General features: G+C 39.6%; 1 protein-coding gene across 1 annotated transcript in view; it reads right to left on the minus strand.

Moving 5' to 3' along the window:
* The window catches only part of aplB (adenylate cyclase), a 118,763-nt gene extending 109,885 nt beyond the window's left edge, over window positions 1-8,878 (minus strand). The window contains exon 1 of the mRNA XM_013081609.2: window positions 8,644-8,878. The gene's annotated coding sequence lies outside the window, so the exon portion shown is untranslated. The remainder of the gene's footprint in view (window positions 1-8,643) is intronic.
* Between the last annotated feature and the right edge of the window lie 204 nt (window positions 8,879-9,082).

The raw sequence follows: 9,082 nt of genomic DNA on the forward strand, positions 1-9,082 counted from the left end.
AAGAAGAAGAAGAAGAAGAAGAAGAAGAAGAAGAAGAAGAAAAAGAAGAAGAAGAAGAAGAAAAAGAACACCAACAACAGCAACAACAACAACAGGACATGTAATAACGAATACATTCCTCATTATCTCTAGTCACAATCAAACCACGCCTGATACTTTTGTAATAACTTTTATTCTGGTTTTATGAAAAGAGCTAGAGAGAGATTAATGAATGGTCACTTCACTTTGTGCCAGCTTTCAAGTTATATGTATATATCTGTTAACGAAGACTGTTCGTTGTTAAATATACCACCAGGGCAACGTCTGGGTGAAGTGGTCAGGTTCTTCGCTGTCACTCGCAAACCATGTCTGCACGATAACCAAAGTTTCTATGAAGTATCCCCTTCTATTTGCCGGCTTGCTTTTGTTTTACTAATTATTTTACAGCACTTGAAACACAATAAGGTTATATACGTGCCGAAGATTAGAGATGGTATTAGAGACTAACAAACACAAAAAAAGAAGGAGGAGAGATAAAGACGATAGATGTTTGATAGGAAAGAATAAGCAAACCACACTAGAGCACCCGCCAACCACCCACAGACTTGCTTTATCTGTACCAGTCAGCTCAGATTGGATATAGCAGGAGTTTAGTTTAGTTTAGTAAAGAGTTTTACGGCACTTGCAACACAATAAGGTCATATAAGTGCCGAAGAATAGAGGTGTTACAAGAGAGTAACAACAAACGTAAAAAAGAAGGAGGAGAGATAAGGACGATAGATGCTTAAGAGGAAAGAAGGAGAAAACCACACCAGAGCACCCGCCAACCACCCACTAGCAAGAGTTTACTCTAAGTGATTTAAATCAGTTGGATAAATATTATTATACAGAAAGGTATTCTTAACAGATCAAGATGCTAAAACGCCAGTGGCTTGGTCGTTTCAACTTTTCTCGTTAAGGACGTAGCGGACACATACGAGCGTAATATGTCCAACCAAAGCAGGTTTATTGTAATTTTGCGATAATTTTCAAACAATCATTCAGGAACACAATTTGCATATCTTATAGTATGCTTGCCGTTCCTTGTCTTTCTAACCTTTAGGTAAAGAAAATGGAATAGAAAGATCTGATGTTTGTTTGTTTGAGTAAGATAGGCATATCGACATAAGGACAGTTATTAAGTGCTGAGGAACAGTTCAGACAGACAGACAGGAACAACAGAGGGAGGATAAAAAAGTAGGTAGGACCTATCAGTTGTGTTCTTCAACCATCCGCGAAAAATATGAATGAATAACATAGCTGTTCTTCTTTTTAAAGTGCCCTCAAAAAGGGTGTGTTCAAACGTTGTTCAATGACCAGGCCGCGTGTCCTCCAAGAGTTAACTCTTTAAGAAAGTACCGGACACTTTTGTGTCACGACGTGGTGGAATGTGGCACAAACCAATTTTTGGGCTTATGAAGTTATTGGTATCACATTAAACCTTGTTCATTTGTCTATCTTTCGAAGCAAAAAAAATGGCCATCTATAGGTGATCTCATAGTTTAGAAATAAAACTAGAGAGAAAGTGCCTGCCAAAGTTCGGTGAATTCCACAGCTTGGGGGTCCTTGGAAATTGAAAATCTACACTGTGTTATGTCTTTAATGAACGTTTTTCCAGTAAAATCCTCTCATAAATGTGTTTAAAATGGACACAAAAGGTGTTGGCTTAGAAAACAACAACAACAAAAGTTAAAACTGCCAAACTGGCGGAACAATGCCAGTATCTTAAATTTCATTATTTTGACGAGCGCCTAATTTACCACGAAGTATCACAATTGTCTTATCAGCAGCAGACGAAAAGCCATAGGTACATTTCGAACCACCATACACTAATAGGAAATACACGTTTGCGTAACTAATAGCATGCATTGTGTTGCATGCCTTTTAAGGAAAGGGGGGGGGTGGGTAAGCTACATCCTGAAAGCCCCGATTTTTAGCCTTTTCAGCCTCTCGTACAACTATTGCTTTGGATAGGAACCCTTTGAAGCCTTAATTTTCCCCATACCAGAGACGTTTGTCCCCACCATTTCCTCATAAAGTCAATCTTTTATTTTTACTATATCATCCGTTTTCTCAAAACGTGGTTTTTCTATATAATACTTTTTAATATAACTCCACTATTTTTCATCCAATCTTCATAAAATTTCACAAAATGAAGAAAAGATGTAATACTTAAAATCTGAGTAATGAATTTCTGATATATGGAATAGTTTTTTGTTGGTGGTGTTTGGAGTGCGGACTTTGACGATTTATATTTTTTGCAAACGTGAATACTACTTCAGAATAAAAATTCATTAAAATGTTTCTAGTAGGTTCAGGAAAAACGCATCACATAGATTTTTTAGATCTATTGTTTGCTAAGATACATATAAAAAACAATGTATTTCCAAGTAAAATAAGTGCGGTATTATATACGTAAGACATGTCAACAAAATCCAATATGGCCGCCGTATCCATGAAAATTTTCTCAAATTTGATTGCGGATTTTAAGACTTCTTACTGTGCACTTGATATATATGTGAAATTTGGTAACTTTTGATCCACTATAGATAAGCGAGAAAGTCTTCAGCTGTAGCCCCTCCCCTTAAAGTTTCATTTAAAGAAAGCAATATCGAAAAGTCTGTTTGAATAATAAAGTTATGTCTCAAAACGGCGCATATGAAAGCATTGTCGAATAACCAGAGCTTGTGTCCTCAGTGAGGGAAATAATACTCTGCCGCCGCCCCCCCCCCCCCCCTAACAGCACTCCTTTGTGTTATACAGTGGGTGAGTCATACCCTGCTCAAGTGTGTTCCGGGTTGTTGGGGTTCACCTTTTTCCTTAAGTTACGCATTTTACTTCTTTTTTTTTTTAGTAGAGGTTTCACAGCACTCGCAACTGCATGAGGTCATATGAGCGCCAGACGGTTAGAGGTGTTACAAGAGAGTAACAAACATAAACAAGAAGAAGGAAAGATAAGGAGATAGATGTTTGATAGGAAAGAAGAAGCAAACCACACCAGAGCACCCGCCATCACCCACTTTTACGACTTCATCGACACATTTCACAACATTTAGGGAGCGGATTGTAGAAGTTCATAGACTCATCTTTGAACAAAATATAGTCACAAACACAGTCAGACAAATAAGACACAAGAAAGACGTATGCACAACCATGCGTAGGCAGGGAGACGAAATGTAGACAAAAGAGAAAGAAGACAAATCAACTTCCTCTTATATCTTTAAAATACAAAGTATTGCGAAACGAAACGAGTCTCACTGTATGTCTTGACTCAATACATTATGCTTTTAACAAAGACTCGGGCCAGAACCATTTACTTATCATATATAAAGTATACGGCAAATTGATACAAGATTACTTGTAAACGTTTGAACAAAACCGATGCTAGCCGTGGTCAAAAGTTATCTGCAAAGAAACACGATGCATTTGATTTGGACGAGTTATATTATACATACACACTATCATACGCGATCAAATCCACCTGCATACAAGCTAGCACACTAAGGAATAGTCCGGCAAAACAAAAGGCTCAATTTTTTTTCTGTTTTTACTGTCCAGTTACCGAGATCTGTGTCGCTCGCAAGAGATCTTAGATTGATTCGCGATTGAGGAGAAAATTTGCAGAGAGTATCTCAGGAGAAAATTTTCAGAGAGTATCTCAGTCTTTCTGCGGGGATGTTTTATCCCTCTCAATCAAAGTTGACCTTGACAGATAGGGTCGGAAGTCAGTCTCTTAAATAATCTAAACTGTCTGGGGGGGGGGGTAAAAATAACTACAGTAAACCAAAAAAAAAGGCTTAGTGGGGGGGGACTGGAGAATTAAAGACAGAACAGCACAGGAACTGATAAAGACCGTGTGATCATGATAACTTTGGACAAACAACGTAAGTGTCCTCTTTCCTTTGTTTGCCTATGCCGAGGGGCGCATCAGGACTGACAAAATAGTGTACGTAATCTCAGCAAGTTATAAATTTGTCAACATTATTTCCTGTTCGGCCCGTAACTTGTTTCCTTATTAAGAACTTGAAATCGTATCTTTTGTTGCTTTTTAGGGTTGCTTCAAAGAGAGGGTGTAGATTAAAAGAGGAAACAATTAAGAAATGGAAGGCAGTTTAATGCATTTAAGTGACAGCAAGTAATTTACTGATTGTTGTATCTATTTAATACTCCTTCCAATACTGTAATGTGATTTAAGAGGTGAGGCTTCCGAATTTAACGTCCGTCCCCGATAGAACCGAGCTAGATAAGAGGAAACTCTTAAAGACTCACAAGAGCAACCAAAGTCCACATGCCGCTGTAGTGATTCAAGCCAGTGTCATCTAGTCCAATGTCCATCATGATATTAACTGATCTACAGACTTCAGCATAAGTTAAGGACCATTTGCAAGCACTCTGAGTGGTTTTCTTGGCTCGACCGGCACGTGGGCGTTCTTGAACTGATCCAGTGGCTTGCTGGCGCTGCCTCAAACGGACAATGACAGAGTGTAACACTGCAAGCCTTCTGGCAACTTCTCGGGCTCTAACACCATCCTGCAGCCATGCCATAGCTCTGGTATGATCAAAATCGCTCAGCTTTCGTCTTGGTGGCTTGTTGATGCAATTTGGCCTTTGTGCAAACGACGGCTTATACCGCCACCAACGTGAGCACAGTTGGAGACCGTACGTCCGTTTATGACGTGCCACAGAACTTTAAACTTTGGAATGTCCGTGGTGTCGCACGCAAGTCGATAAAAAAACCTGTCAATTTGGCTCAAATTCCCCGAGGATTTCCGTGCTGTACGAGAGGGATTTGGCCCTTTTAGGAAGCTTTGCAGTACGCATTGGTTACCCGTTAACAGTATCAGAGCAAATAATTTAAAAATATTCCTTGCTGTCTTTTTTCGGATTTTAACAAATTCAGGGCTGTCTGTCAAGGTGGTCCTTAACTTATGTTGAAGTATGTACCTAGCTTGTTTCAATCCACATTAGGAATATATAATTTGCTGTAATGCCAAATTGTTACAAATGCTTCTACTTAAGGGGAGAGGGCATACACTGTTGGCCGTCAATTTGAAAAACAGTATGATTTTATTCTGATAGCTTCTGATAATATCACACCATTAACTGCAGAACGTAGTTGGGAAGCATTTCTAACCACAACACAACTAGCACTATCCCCCCCCCCCCCTGATCACTCTCTCTCACTCTCACTGTCTCTCTCTCTCTCTCTCTCTCTCTCTGTCTCTCTCTCTTTTCTCTCTCTCTCAGTCTCTCTATCTGTTTATCTATCTATCTCTCTCGCTCTCTCTTTCCCCCCCCTCTCTCTCTCTATCTCTCTCTCCCTCTCTCTCTCTGTCTCTCTCTTACCTTTGTGTGTCCCTATCCATCTATCTATCTATCTATCTATCTATCTATATATCTATCTATCTATCTATCTATCTATCTATCTATCTATCTATCTATCTATCTATCTATCTATCTATCTATCTATCTATCTATCTATCTATCTATCTATCTATCTATCTATCTATCTATCTATCTATCTGTCTATCAATCTATCTATCTGTCTATCTATCTATCTATCTATCTATCTGTCTATCTATCTATTTATCTATCTATCTATCTATCTATCTATGAGAGAGAGAGATGGAGAGAGAGGGGGAGAGAGAGGGGGAGAGAGAAGAGGGTAGAGACAGAAAGAGAGAGAGAGAGAGAGAGAGAGAGAGAGAGAGAGAGAGAGAGAGAGAGAGAGAGAGTGAGAGTGAGAGAGAGTGATCAGGGGGGGGGGGAGATCGAGCTAGATTATGCTCACGTAAGCGAGACAAGAATAAAAGGTCTTTGGGTCAAAGATATGGAAAACGAAGTGCATTTGTTTGTTTGTTTTGTTTTGTTTTCCTTTTTAAACGTTTCAAGTTTTTGAAGATTTCTTTCATGTATTAAATGTTTTATCTATCTATTTACTTAAACGTTATTTTCTTAGGGGAGGGGGGAGGATTTGCCCAAAAAATAAATGACATAATGAGTAAAGAGGGCAAAACATGGACTCTAGAGTGAGCACACTTGGGAACACAGTGACGACAGGGTTGGGCCCGCGGGGAGGGGGGAGGGGTGAGATGAACAGATTACGGCAGAGCAAACATGTTACCACTTCAAAGTGGGTTCAGAATAATGAGATCATTAACAGACTCGTTGTGGATCACACCACCACACCATTCTATAGGCGGTGCCGTTTATTGTGTCAACAGTGTTTATAGTTCCCTTTGTTCCGGGATCCAGATTTATTTTCTTTTTTACTCTAGTTTAGATTGGTTTTGTTTCTGAGTTGTTGGTTTGGTTGGGGGGTGGGAGGGTTGTTTCGCTTTGTTTTGTTTTGGGTTACTTGTTTGTTTGTTTTTAATTCATGGGGATAAAACACTACCACGCCTTCCGTATGCGATGACATATCATTCAACATTATATATACCTCACTTTGTTTCCGGTTTTGGGTTATTCTAGATTAGTTTCATTTTGATTCGTTTTTTGCTTGTTCGTCTGGATTGGGGTTTTTGTTGTTGTTGTTGTCGTTTTGATTGTTGCCGTTTTGTTCTGTTGGTTCGTTTTTGTTTTTGGTTGGGTTTTTTTTTTTGCTTTTTTGTTTTTGTTTCTTGGTTGTTGTTTTTTGGTGGGAGGGAGAGTTGGAGGGAGGGGGGGTCTGGAACGAAGTACGCAACCTTATTTTATCACCTCTTATATTCTAACCATATTCTTTAGATTATTAAATTATTCCAGTGTGTTGTTGAAGGATTGGATATATTCTAAATTTAAAAATATTACAATAAAGCAAATTCAATGACAATTGTAAGTATATATCTTTAAAAATATGTGCAAAATATAACCAAAAATAAAAAACAGGATATGAGGCCAAGAAATGGATGTAGTGTCATCGCAAAAAGAACCAAATCAAAGAAAACAACAACCACCCCCCCCCCCCCCCCCGTCATCCCAATTTCTTTTCCCTACACGTAATAGGTACCCCTGTCGCTAATTGTGTCTTTTCTGCCTGGAGTGATAACGACTGAAAATGACATCCTTGATCTACGTACAAAGTCAAGCTCGGAAGGGGGATTTGGGAGGATGGGGGTTAGGGAGGGTGGGGGTGGAGTAAGTTCACTTTCAATCGCTTTCAATCGCACGATTCCCGCCCCTGAACACCGACTGAAGAAGACAAACGTGAGACAACGTTTCACCAACTGGCGTCCATGATGTCAGGATTAGTCTCTTTGCCGTTCACATAGAAGTCTTGAGTTCGATTCCCTTGTGGGAAGGTATTACTTTTTGTAAAAGTACGTTGTCATGTATCCCATTTCTGTCCGCTGGAATGTGCATCCCACTCACCTTAAATTGGATTTGGCCTTGAAAGGCTTCGCTCTAGCAGTTGGTTTTCGAAACCATCTAAATTGTGCCAAAGAGGTTGCAGATAGTAGTACGAAGAAGAAGAAGAAGAAGAAGAAAAAGAAGAAGAAGAAAAAGAAGAAGAAGAAGAAGAAGAAGAAGAAGAAAAAGAAGAAGAAGAAAAAGAAGAAGAAGAAGAAGAAGAAGAAGAAGAAGAAGAAGAAGAAGAAGAAGAAGAAGAAGAAGAAGAAGAAGAAGAAGAAGAAGAAGAAGAAGAAGAAGAAGAAGAAGAAGAAGAAAAGATGAAAAGGAGGAGGAGGATGGGAGGAAGAGGAGGGGGAGAGGGAGGAGGAGGAGGGTGAAGGAGGAGGAGGAGGAGGAGGAGGAGGAGGAGGAGGAGGAGGAGGAGGAGGAGGAGGAGGAGGAGGGGAAGAAGAACACAGCATCCTAACAGCTCGGAAAAAACAGCACCGCGATAACAAAGGTAAAGATAACACTTATATCAGAAGAACCGAATGATTGTGAGTGATTGTGGTAGGTCTAGACCGCCAAAGAAACAATTTCTAAACCATAATTTAGGTGACAGTCCTCTTCAAACCTGCCCTTCACGGCTGACTTGGCAGAGTGGGATACAAAACATAATAACAGCAGGGGAAATGGGGGGGGGGGGGGGGGGGGGAGACTAGAAATAAAACATCAACTAACTTCTTGGTGTTAGACTCCTCCATACAACATTTTGAAAAGTGACGTATGACAGAGTCTTACAATGGGTTGTCGATGTATTATTTCCTAAGAATCGAACTCAAATCTTATAACTAGAGTGTTGAATCGTTTACCCCGTAGTACGATACCACAGACACTGATGCCAGAAGAAACCAAATTATGAGGCGTGCTGACAAAATGAGTTACTTCTCGCAAGAATGGTGATATCGGCCGGGAACCGACATTGGGGTCAGATTTATAGATTTTAAATTGATGCCATTTTCTTCAAGTTTATCCTGTCTCTTATTTTCCATACTTACAAATTGTACAAACTCCAACTTTAAAGTTGATGTATCATGAAAAATCCCAGGAGTAACTAATGATTACAAAATATCCTATCAACAAGGCCAATAAAAATAAAAAATATGAATAGTATTATTATGTTTCATGAGAGTAACAGAAACACTGGATTAAGTAACGAAAAGCCTTTGATAAAAGAAGAAGGGCAAGCCAGATTAAAAACAAACGAACATGCGGACACTGGACAAACGAAGGATAATAAAGGCGGCTCACCCAATCTCCAGCTAAGCTGATCCAAGCGTGGGGACCGTCGCATTTTCCTTATCTGAAGTACAACACACGCTCACAGCAAGGATCCGAATTTCTCACACACCGTCTCGTCTGAGAAAGAGAGAGAGAGTCAATAACAATAGACATGATTGTACTTGTATGTGTATGTTTGTGTGAGTGTTTGTGCGTCTATATGTGTATAAAAGGTCTTGGATATGTGTTTGTGTTTAGGTGTGTTAGTGTATGTATACGCGTCCTTTTGTGTATATGTGTGTGTGTATCTGTTTCTGTGTGTGGCTTTGTTTGTATGTGTCTGTGTGTGAAAGAGGCAGGGTAAAAACTTTTTATGTATGTGTTTGTGTTTGTGAGTGTGTAAGTATGTGTGTGTCCGTGTATAACGGTTCTGGCTTATAAGTGAGTGTATTGGATGGGGGTGGAATGG

Source organism: Aplysia californica, unplaced genomic scaffold, assembly GCF_000002075.1.
Source record: "Aplysia californica isolate F4 #8 unplaced genomic scaffold, AplCal3.0 scaffold00138, whole genome shotgun sequence".
Classification (NCBI taxonomy): domain Eukaryota; kingdom Metazoa; phylum Mollusca; class Gastropoda; order Aplysiida; family Aplysiidae; genus Aplysia; species Aplysia californica.